Source organism: Anoplolepis gracilipes, chromosome 1, assembly GCF_047496725.1.
Source record: "Anoplolepis gracilipes chromosome 1, ASM4749672v1, whole genome shotgun sequence".
Taxonomy (NCBI): Eukaryota; Metazoa; Arthropoda; class Insecta; order Hymenoptera; family Formicidae; genus Anoplolepis; species Anoplolepis gracilipes.
Genome location: NC_132970.1, coordinates 4,922,334 through 4,935,393, shown reverse-complemented (window position 1 = coordinate 4,935,393; position 13,060 = coordinate 4,922,334).

The window sequence follows — 13,060 nt, the reverse complement described above, 5'->3', positions numbered from 1 at the left end:
TTTATGAAATGGATATTATGATATGAATCGTCGATGCTTTGGACAGCATTATAAATTTTTTATGCTCGTTAAATTGAGTCATTATTACATTAGTGACGTTATCCGGAATTACGTTCACACGGTTTCTGATCATTCTTATTTGTCACTCTTAAAACGGCGAGTAAAACTCACATTCTCGCGCTGCGAGAACATTTACGCCGGCAATGGCGTTTCCACAGGCAACTGAGAGATTTCTTCCGATCGTAACATCTGTCGTGATAATTTACTAAAGCTCGCGAGCAGTCGTTCGGAATTACCCTCGACTATGGAAATATGGACTGTGAACGGGCAAGGAATGGGCGATGCGGCATTTCTTACTGATCTCAGCAGTCATTTTTCCAGTCTTATTACAGACTAATAATGAGGAACTTTCTCTATTTCATTCGTTTAATCCACTTCTCCGATTAAATCGCTAGTATATCGTGCACATTAGCATACGATAGTTATTTAAACCGTCAGCGAGTCGCGGGGAACGACTTAATAGGGATCGGCGTCACGATGCTTGCGGAATAAATTAAGTCGCAGACGGCACGTTTGCCTCTCGGACGTGCCGTTTGGAAGAAAAATTGCACGGCTTCCGATTCGCCGTTGTAAATACCGCGCGTAGCTTCTCGCCCTTTTTTGTACTCTTTCTATCGTCGTTTAACTTAACGCTTAACTTCTCACGAAGACGGGTGGCTCTTATCGCGCGTGTTAATACTTCGTTAACATAACTAAATGAATCGAACAACGTCCGGTCTCCGGTTTTACTACTAACACCAGTGATAAACGACTCCCTGTTACGGCCGCGTGCAGTAGAAAGCGCCGCGAGTAGTCAAACTAGCGTCTAATCTAACTACCGATATAATTTTCTATTTTGCTGTGGGTTTATGGTTGATAACGTTAATCGTGGTTAGCGAACTGACTGAAATAAATTTGTAAAATAGCAAAATGTGACGTGATTAAAAAATATGATAGAAAAATTATATATTTTTCTTTGACTGGTAAATATAACAACATTAATTTGACTTAAACAATTTGTTTTACAAATAACTTTTATCAAGAATTTTATTTATCTATTCTTTTCTCTCACTATGGCTACGATTAATAAGAGCGAGCTGCAGTTGCACGGGCATAATATTAAATAAAGTGTTAATATTAATAAAAGTTCAATCTTACCGCAACTTTACGATAGTGTAATTTTAACATCAAAACGGGGTATTTTTTTGTCGTTGATGCCGATGTTGCTCTATGGTATTGCAAGCTTGTGCATTCTACACTCACCTCGTTTGCCTTTTGAAAATTAGCGCTTTGCAGTTCCATGAAATTTAATTTAACCGACATTACGCTTTGCCGTTATACCATTTGCTCGCATAAATGGTATATGACTATTATTAATCTTCCATGTAAATGGTACATAACTCATATTCTTTTCCTATATATTATTTTTCTACGAAAAGCTCATCAATTTTATATCTCTTTTTCAGTGCTTAATTGTTCTAATTTTCAAAAAAAAGAAAAGAAAAGAAAACATTTTATTCAATTTTGTACACTAGTTTTCTGTAAAGCATCGGTAATATTAAATTACGGTTTGCGCGAGCAGAATCATTGTTCTCTTTGTTTTATACTATCTCAGACTATGGAAAAAGCGGAGAATTTGCGCGGCCTGTTAGACACATGAAGGGTTAAAGCCGGCTGCACGTGATAAACGAACGTCATCGTTAGCGACTTGTCCGCGTTACGCGAACGCGACAGCTATTTATTATGCGACATTCTCCCTTTGCCTCCCTTCCTCTTTATCGCAGACTTAATATATTATCACGAGTGGAATTGTCTGAAGCTTTTTCTCGCTCATCCGTAAGAGTGGAGAGCGGGTCGTCATCACCGGCATTGAGCACTAACTTTTCGATAAGAGCACCGAGGAGAAGAGTGTCGTCGTCGTCGTCGTCATCGTTGTCGTTGTTAAAGTGGCGCCCGCATTCGACGCCTCGTAAAGATCGTACATCTATAAAACACTGGTCGAGATAATCGTTGAGAATTTAAACGAGCGCAACGCGACGAATAAATGCGCGAGCTTTTCCGAGCGTTATCAGAAGCAGCTTGTTTTTTATGCAGCAGGCATTAATTATTGTTCTTTTTCCATCGTTGCTTCAATATATTCTGATTCATCGTGGTTTATGTAGGAATATTGAATTGTTATCAATATTTTCTTGAAACTTATATTTACTCTTTGGAAACATGCATCAAACATGGACAATGTTTTTGCATTTTAATTTACAATTCCTTTTTACATTATATACTTAAAATGTGAAACTTGCTTTTAGAGAGTCAAACAGAATCTTCATTTCACTTGTAGTAGTATCTAGGTCGTACTTCGTGGAACTGAACGTATTTCCGCGTTCGTGACTCAAAGAGAGAAAGAGAGAAAGAGAGAGAGAGAGAGAGAGAGAGACGACCACGCTTGGCTCTCGGAAAAACGTTCTCCGGAGAGTGATGTGGTTTTTTACGTTTTACGACGTTTTTAATCGTCTGGAACTCACTTTCCACGGCGAAGCAAATAAAGGAAGAAAAATATCCCCCTAGCCTTGGTCCCATCTGGATGGATTTCGAGAACGTCGCGCAATGGCACGTAGCGTCGCTCGCGAGCCCCGGGAAGTGACGGGGTCCTGAAGCCTTCAGCGTCAACAATTTCCGTCTACGTTTCTACTTTTTAATTACACGGTCGCTCGGCCGTGGGCCCTCGCGTCGAGGGATGCTGTTCGTCGCGCTTGATAAAGCACCACCGCGCGAGGCCCTTCGGGCTTCTTCCATTCATCCTATTTTTGCGATCCCCCCTATTACGAAGATTGCGTGTCTCTTGCTTGTATTCACCCTTCGGTACGTATCTCAGCCGTCGTCGAGCCAAGCTAAGTTAACTATTCGTCTTCTCCTCCGTCGCTCGTTCAATCCCTCTCGAGATGGCGAGCGTGACGACGCGATTCTCCGGCCCGATGATGTTGCGTTTTGCGTGACTGCCGGTATGAGTGCGTGCGTTCCCGCATGGAATAAATAATACGCGTCCCTGCACTTTGCGAATGTCGTCAGTCACCGTGATGTCAGCGAAATATGACGCCGAGTGGATCCACGTATCGTGGATCACGATAGATGTTTCACCAGGCCAATTTGTTGGATACGCGCTTTTAGAATGTCTCATTCGTCACAAGGAGAATATAGTTTGTGGAAGATTACACCCCGGATATATACATACATAACTGGCATACTGTGCAACTACATCACTTACTTTACTTACGCGATTATTCGAATTTAATATATTAAAGTAGAATTAATGGAGTTTAACGGAAATTAAACACTCCGCGCGGATGAATCAAATCACAATGCTCGGATTGTCAACAGCATTTAAACGAACGAGAACAAACGAGCGACGGATGTACAGGTAAAGCGTCGAACGTGGGCGACGCGAGATTTTTCATTTAAAAAGCACGCTAGTTACTCGGCCGTGATGCATTCGTTCGTGTGTCGGTAGACGATCTGACGTGAGCCGTGCTCGTGTCTCGTTAAACACGGCTGGTCGGGTAGCCACAGCAGCCTGGGACTTTGAGCGAGCGAACTGATATACGTGCATACATTCGCGTATACGTACGATCACATGTATATAGTACAGACGTGTATATCGGGTGATTCAGAGTTGCTGTTTATTTATATAACTTTTGCACGCAGTACAGAAGATAAATGAATCGTAGAGTAGGACAGGATAATACAAGTCATAAAGTTGAAAGCATTTTTACATATACTAGTTTTGCATGCGCAATTATTTTCCTAGAATATAAAATATCAAATATTTTTATTAATGGAAATAGCACACAATAATGTGTGCGATAAATTGGTTAGATTTTATATGTATATATACATTTTTTCTTATTTTTTTTAGAAAAGTTTGACATATATATAAATTTTTTTACTAATTGTTTAAATAATAGATGAAAAAAAATGTATAACAATGTATCTTTGAATAGATCTTTGAATAAATTTCGCGAAAGAATGGAGAATAATTTATTTGTTTTTTTACACGTTCAAGAGAAAAGAGAAAAGATAGGAATTCCGAATCACCCTATATCTATATGTTGGCAGTGAATCACCCTTCTATATAACAGTTGACAGAGTAAGGACGATGTGTTTCGATATTTGTCAGGGCTGTTCGTGATCTGCTAACATCGCACGGCGATGACCCAGTTATGGGGGCGCCGACCCTCTATGCATTTATCCACATCCCTCATCTTTGCGAAAAGAGTAAAAGGCGTAAGGCTGGAAAGTGTATGGTTGAATGTCACAGACGTCGATATTCGGTCGATTCGATATTCGGATAACGGAGCACTACGCGCATTAAATATTCATAACGCCGACGTATGCAATTTGTACTACCAGTAATGATGAACAATATATAAATATAACATTATTATTACATAAAATTATATTCTGTTATCGCACACATTCGTGTTATTTCTAATTGTTAAATTCTTAAGTATTAAGAGAAAGATGTGAATAAAATTAACATTAAAGCAACTAATGCATGACATTATAAATAATTAAGCAACGTCATTATAGCACCTGATAAATTTGATAACAAAATGAATCATCGCAATAGTAATTATGTACAAGTTACGGGTTGGCCATCAAAGTTGTCTCATAGTTGTGGCAGTAGATATGTTTACGTGAGCCATTCGCTTTAAGGGTGATGTAATCGTCGTTGTATACCGCAGTTACTCCTTCGTACAAACAGATCAGACTCGGCTGTAATCCCTTGGATCGATATCATGTCGAAACGTTGACATCGTATCGTAGCCACGACGTTGATGGTCGCCTACGTATACTTGAAGTGCCGCAAACTGCTACAATGGAAAACCGCTTTTATGTCTCTCTGATTTCTCTGTTCGCGTTTGGTCTCGTAAAAACAACGATGGCTTGCTCTTTCTCTCTGATGATGAACGATGGCCAATCTACCATTTCTACGTCAGTTATGCATTTTTCTTTATTTATCTAGTTTTTCCGCGTTACTACGATCAATGCAAAAGAATCTCTTAATTGAAGAGCAAAAATCAAATTCCCGCTAAATGTTAAAAATGATAGTCCGTGTTACAAGAAAATGAGAAAAAAGACAAACATCAAAAGCGCCAGTTCTTCACTGTAATATATAAGTCGTGATATATTTTTAAGTGGATAACAATTAATTTCGCTCGTAAAAGAATTTCGTCGAAAATTACTGAATGAAACATCCGAAGCGCGCGTTTAATGAAAGCACTAGTCTTGAAAGCGAGTGCGAGGGGTTAAATAAAACAATAAAATTGTTTCGCAAGAAGCGTTCTTTCGCTGAGGAACAATATTGCTTTTATTTTTCAGAGATCCACGCCATTTCTCTCGCTGTTAACCATTTTGCAGGAACAGCGCGCTTTCTTTCGCATACTTTCAACTGAATGCTAGACGAAACGCATACTCGATAAAACAACGATGGTAGAAGGCAAGAGATCCATATTGTTGCACTTGAGAAGATACGGGAGATACAATGAATTATAAACGAGATGAAAAGTGGATCGCGCGGATTCACCGGTGTACCATTTTACAATACGACTAACGGCAATTCATTCCGAAGCAAATACGCCAAGCGAAGCCAAGCGCGTTGGAAATAAATATAGTCGAAATATCGATATCCCAATCGACCCCCGGTAATCCAATTATATTCGAGCAGATAAGAGCCGAGAACTTTTAGTAAGTACGTTTGCCCGATCAACGCGCTTGTTCCGATTTTTTCGTCCCTTCACTTGTCTCTCGCGGTTTGCCATAAAATATAGCCGAAGCATCGAATCCTCTGGGATTTCCGAGGGAGGGCGCGATGAAAAAGACGATGGGGTTGACGTTGGAAACAGCCGACCTGAAAATCGCAATTTCTGTTCTTTTCATCGCTCTTTCCCTCTCTTCCTCTCTGCCGTCGAGCGATTCTGGCAATAGCGCTCTCGATCGACTGTCTCGGCAGATCGGTAAGATCTATCGTTCTCGAAAACGCCCTTTGGTACATCGCATCGTATTACCTTGTCATAATGCTAAGAGTCGGTTTTCTCTTTTCTCCATGACATCAGGAAAGAAACATAGAGGAAACCGCCGGCGCGAGCTGTCTTTGATGCTGCAATACGCCGGAAATGATTCGGTTTCCTTTCAGTCACTATCAGCACGCACGTGGCTTGCGTTTGGTGACATTTCCGCTTGTCCCGCTTAAGTTTAAGAAAAAGTGTAGACGATAACGTATCAATAGAAAAAATGTTTTATTCTTTGTTTCTACAACATCGAGAATTTAAAAATTGATTATTCAATATATGTAAGAATTTAATTTAATTATTTCCTCAATTATCATATTATAAAATGTGCAAGACATATTGTAACATATATTGCATATTATAGTAACATAATAGTAACATAAAACGCGTTGAAGAAGAGGGTATCAAACATGATAATTTTCGTGATTATGCATAAACTTTGACGACGCAAACTCTGACGTAACGTGCGTCATGTTGTGCCACGAAAGAAGCAACATCAACTATCATGGACGTAGACAGAGAACGCGATCATGGTAGATGGATCGCGAGATATATTTCTTCTTATTCGACTGGTTCGGCGACTTTTGCGAGCTGCGAGCGAGAGTCGACGAACGCTATTCAAGTTAAATGGATTCCAAGCTATTCGACGCCGTTTTCTCGAGAACATCGCCAAGAAGACGACCGTTTCTCCTTTCCTTTTCTCCCTCCGACCGAGAAGCTTGGAGCTTTGAGAATCGCGTCGATCGAAAGCCACGAGCTTTTCTCAGGCCGAGGACTGATGTCGCTGTTTGGCTTTTGCGTTTTGCCGACTGGAATGGCGTGAAAGGAAAGCTCTTTCTTTCTTTCTCAACCATCTTCGTTTCCTCATCCGTGTGCCACAAGAGTGGAGTTACACGAGAAGCTTTAAGGGAGCGACAATCGCGCGCGGAGTCTTGTTCATGGAATTCCAAGCGGAAGTACTTGTCGTCGTCTTTCTGTGCTTCGCAGCGATTATCGTCAGAATCGCGACGAATATCCGGCAGCTTTCTAACGCGTTTGCCCTCAGAGTTATCAGTGTTAGTAATCGATATGTTGAGGCAAACATTCGCAAAGTGAATCGTTCTTGCGAGAGTCTGACGCGCCAAAAATTTACTTTGACTTTTTTAAACTGCTCACGTTGTGTTGCTACTATGTTTGTAGGAGAATAAGCGCGCGTACATTTTATAATATTTAATTTACAGTTTCTGCTTTATTTATTGCTGTTGTAATTGCACGGAGTTCCTGTATTGCTTGAGTTGTTCCATTGAATTGTAAAAGTTTGTTTCTCGAATAAGCGATACCTTTCGGATAACATTGTATTATTGGAATCTTTGTATAACTCTGGGATTGTGTTTGGTAAACTAAAAGTTTTATTTCGATCACTTACAGTTTAACCGGAAGTCAGACGCAATGAATATAACGAGCAAGCAGGTTTCAATTTAATAGACGCGGTTACAATGGAAATGGGAAATCTTGATTGAAAATTGAATCGCGAGTGAAATGATAAATTGCAGCGAACCTTCGTAAAAATACAAATTGCAAATCACGAAATTTAAAACACATGATATAAATGATTAGAGAGATATGCATATATTTTAGTTTACATAATTTCAGTTCTGCGTCACGAGAGATTAAAATTTAAAGAGCGAACTCTGTACCAAATTTTGATCTATCAGAAGCGTGAGAATGTCTTTTATTCCTGTGCCGATAGTAGACAATAAATAATTGCATACGGTGTCGCTGCTTTAAACCTTGAAAGCATAATGCACTTTGATATTATATCAAAGCAAAATTACGCGACCGTTATTTCACGACTATGTCCAAAGAAACGCTGTAATGGAAGAAACGTTGCAGCCCTTTGAAACCGTGCGAATACCCGTCAGCAGTGTCAGACACTTTTGTCGCCCCTCTGTACCGCTTTATTACGAGGAACGAGAAATCGAATTTACGAATAAGAAGAGGCGTTTGACTTTGCGTTCGACATTATATCCAACTCAAGAACGATCTTTGCCCTCTGTCAATTTCGCGTTTGCGTTTCACTCCGAAACTACTCGAAAGAAATATTATTTCTTTTAAAAAGAAATCTCTCTTATAAAAAGAGGAAAAATATAATGACAATATATCTAAAAATAATATTTATGTAAGATTTAATAATATATTTTCTCCGCATTATTTTTAAATGATCATCTCCATATCGATAAAAGCAATCGTTGATCGTAATAAATGAAATATCTTCGCATAAAGACGTTAGGGATAATCGACTAATAAAGTTTGCTCAATCATTCAAAAAATACTTATTCGGTTTTTTTTTTTTAATGAGTAGGTAAACCGTAAAATGGACATTGGATGCAGATTTGATTACCTTCAACCGAGGCAGTTAGCCTTGTCCAAAGTCGTAGTGCTATACAGGCAATATCAGGGTCTCTCTCTCTCCATTGATTGGTTGGTATTTGTAGCCGACCCGTATTTCATATAGCTAGCCGAAACTATCGGCTCTTTGTTGGCAGATACCCGGCCAGGCTTAATAGAGCTCTCTCTGTGCTGATACCTTTTGTTTCCGTCGCAAGGCAACAGTGCGCGAGAGAGAGCGTGACTCTGAGATCCCGGTGGACATAGCAACGTTGTCCGTGATAATCTCGTGATTGCCCTCCAGCGGCAATTACATCCTCGACACGAGACCATATGGGATCTCAAGATTACGTTTCCATACTGCGGTGTGACGGCACGCTGTGCGTCGCTTGCCCGGTGCAGTGTTTGTTTCCGGACAGGAGTAACATTCTCGCTGTTGTTAGACCACCGTGCCGACGTTCCGTAAAATAACAAGTCTCACGTTCGGTAACGAGTTTCAACTTTGGAGTAATACGGAACACATCAATGCAAACTGAATTTCGTGCAGTTACATGCGTTATTTTAAATTATTACACAAAGTTTTCGATTGCACAATTTAACAAATAATAAAATAGGAAAAAGATAGAGAGAGAGATATATATTTTTAAAACATCTTTAAAATTTAGACGTTAAAAAAGATAGATGAATTTTTATACTTAGTGTGTGAAAGGGAGGAAAAGAGGAACAGAGAGAGAGAGAGAGAAAGAGAGATGAGAATGAATGAATAAAGAATTATTTGTTACAGGCGCTCTGAAATAGCAGGAAAGAGAGAGGAAGATAGATACAAAGTTATTTTAAAAAGTTTTCTCAAATTTTCTGTGGACAATTTTTGTAAAGTTACGTGAATAAAAGAAACATGGACAACGTATGGAAAATAACGGGAAAATATTTTTGGACTTTTTGAGCCGGTATCGCCGTTCAAATAATTCAAGCAACGTATTGTTCTTGCACTCGGTGCTTTGGATCAGGAGATATGATATTCGGTTTGGAAGGTGTTAGTTCCGGTAACCGTATTCTCGGTATACTCTCAGTATCGGCGGACTATGAGCTATAAAATTTTATTTCGCTCGTTTTACAGTCATGAATGTGTAGTCTCGTTTTCGAGGAATCAACATACATTGCGTACTTCGGCACGCCATATCACCGAAGACGTATTTGTGATATAAATTTCATTTTACGTCAATATACCAACGAATTTACGAGTCGTGTTCATTTCCAACGTGCGCAGCCCATAAAGTCGGATTCGCGTTCCTCGCAAAATCATTCTTATTATTTAGCGACGTTTATGTATCAGGCACTTAGGTAAGCTGATTTTCTACATCGTTGCAAACGTAAATATCTGTGAGCATATAAAAACCTCAAGTTAAAATTCTGCGATCGTAAAAATACGTATTACGGCGGATAATGGTAAAAAAGTAAACTAAATTAAATTTTATAATAATATTGATAACGAGAAAAACATGTTAAAATAATTATAGATACTGCGAGCATAACAAAGTTGATTATATAATTTAAAATACTTGCGAAAAAGAGAAAAAAAAAGAAGTCAGAATAAATAAATAGAATAAATAAATAGAATAAATAAATAGAATATAATGAATAGAATAAATAACTATACAATATTACAATCTTTTTCAATAGATTTGATAGATTTCAATAATCTATGCTCGCCTTTGCATTTTTATTATTTGTCGGAATTTTACGCGTATCATAGTAATTAGTCCTTTGACTTCCTCGATTGCAATTAGGACATTAATTGCGACCGGTTACTGATTTCCTCGACATTCCTGTGGATTCCAGCGTCCGCGCGTCTTTGCGCTCCAGTACCCGTTAACGAGGCGGCACTTGTCAAAGCGATTTCTTCACCGTCTCGCGTAACTTCGTTTGATCATGGCATAATGATAAATGATGCTTTCAGAATTATGAAACTTTTATAGAATATATAATACGAAGAAAAAGGAGCAGTACAGAAATAAATTAAGATGCTATCAAATATTTTATACAATTTTATTAGTTAATATTATATATTATAATTATCACAAAATATATCAAAATAAAAAAAAAAAATAAACGTGAAACTTTCTATTTATATTTTCGGATCATAACGATTAAATCGAAATGGACTGCGGTTTTCATTGAGAAGCGAACGAATGAGTAGTCGCATGCGTCTTCCACTTGTCGAACAATAGCGAACCCTTTATTCCGTTCACAAAAAAGCTACATCGTAGACGTGAAAGTCTCCGAAACGCGTTATTAACGTTATTATTCTGAAAGAATTCGTTCATACAATGGTCCAAGAATCGTGAAGAGCATGATCAACGAAAATGTGGAACAGAGACACAGACAAAATCTACGTAGAAACCGACGAAGTGAAACTTGAATTTCCACCGAGTAATGTTGCCTCAAAATATTCTTTTCTTATTTTCTTAAAGTTACATGTTGCGTATAAAACAAGAGGAGATAAATTTGCTTTTTAAGAATTTGAAGAGAAATATTTAGTTTCTCGTTCTGAAAATTCAGCATCCGAAAATTCGCAATCCTCTGAGAATTGTAGAGAGACCTCGATTCTATAGTTGTCTGCGAGAAACACGCTCCGAAGCTCCGTCTCGTTCTCCAAGATAGTCGGAGATTGAATGCGACGTCGGAGGAACGTTTAATTAACCAGTGCTTCGAGTGCTTCGCCCTCGCTTCGTTAGTTTGGCGAATTGTCGTTGTCAGTTTGCGGGAGGAAACCAAGTTTTTTTCACCTTTTCTCGACGAACGGAGTTTTGCTTTGACCAATTTTCTCGAGTCTCTCCGAGACATCGTCTCGGAGGTAAGAAGATGCGTCGGGCACTGTGCATGGTACGCTAGCATATACATATATTCCACGGATATGTATACGCGAGGTGCGGCGTGGCTTGGCACCTGAAAGCACATTCATGAACTCGAATGAGCCTGCGAGCTAGAATGTCGAGCTTGTTTATCCAACGTGGTAAAAGCGTACGCGGGGCACCAAACGGCGCCGGTAGTTGTAAACTTCGTAACTACGTGGCTCCCGGTGGTAGCGGCTCGATTATTTATGTGAAGCGAGGGTTCGTTTGCCCGGCGAAAGAAATGCTTTAAACGCGGCAACAGTTTGGAAAGTTAATAACTTCACTGTGGAAACAACCGCACGACTGCAGCTGAAATATATTTTATTTAAAGAGAATGTTTCAACGATGACAAAATGGTACATAAGAGCGGCAAAATGTAAGAACCTTGTTTACTCTTTTTACTGACGAACATTGTGTGTCGTGTCAAAATTATTTATGTAGTCAAAATAAATATTTCCACGTTTGCATTCGATGGACTTTACTTCTATACATTTTCCAAGTTGCGCTCTACATTTTCATAAAGTTCTGATGTTATTATTATAATGAAATTTCTCGATTATTAGTCGCACGATTAATTATAGATAATCGAGTTTTTATAATATGCTCGTATGCAGATTGAAAATGTATTTGCATCAGCGATTATTTTTTTATTTTGTTCGAGTTTCTCGTGTCTTGAATTGCAGCTGCATAAATTGGCTCATACCGAATGGAAAAACATACCAACGCAGCTGTGCACGTTGTTCAATTTGACTTCAAGGCTCGTCTCGAGGCTGACGCGCGGCAAACTACACTCTCTCGAAGAGGAACAAGAGGAGAACTCACTTCTTTTCGGGCTGGGTGCGTCGCGAAATGCACACGGATAGGAAAACCGCTGCTGCCTCTCGACAAGTGAACCGCGAAATTGAGGATTTCTACGCTGCTGTACCAGCAGAAAGTCTAGTATGAGCTCGCCGTTCAACGGTCCGTCTTTGTCATCGATGTGGACGTCCAGACTGAAATTCACATATGAAAATCTAGAGATTTTCGCGGACGCGGAAAATCAGTTGGCCACGAACATACATTGGTTATTGTGTCAAACTAGTTGTAAGTCACAAGTTTGGCGACAATCTGTGCGGTATCTTTCAATTTCCTTTCGTGCTGACGTAATTTCAAAAAACTTGAGGGAAAGGAAATTGATTAGTAATAATTATCGATTTTAGTTACGAAAAAAATGACATTAATTTAATTAATTTATAATATTAAGCTGCATATCTGAATATATTAAAATCTAAAGTTAAGAGAAATTTAGCGAGGTAAAATACTGTATCTCTTTGTATCTTGAATAAGTTTTTTGATCACCATATAATACGAAAGCAATCTCAATATGCACGCTTTGAAATGTTTTCTTTGTATAAAATTCATGTTTACTTTTCTTCTTGCTATTATGTCAAGAGTGCTTATTCTTTTCGCTTTTAAAGTAGCAACTCGAGCGGATATAACGCGTTCAATTAAGCACGCGCGTAAAAGTATATCGTGATTCCTCAGCGAAGCGAGCTTTTCTCGAGAGCTTCTCCTTTGAAAAATGATTACTTTGTCCAAAGCGTTCGTAATTAGTACGCAGTTCTGCGAGACGCCCAGCGCCATTCGCCAGACCTGGTATCTTAAGTCGTTTGAAAATTTACAAAGTACCTTTAATGAAGTTCTCGGCACTGCCATCTT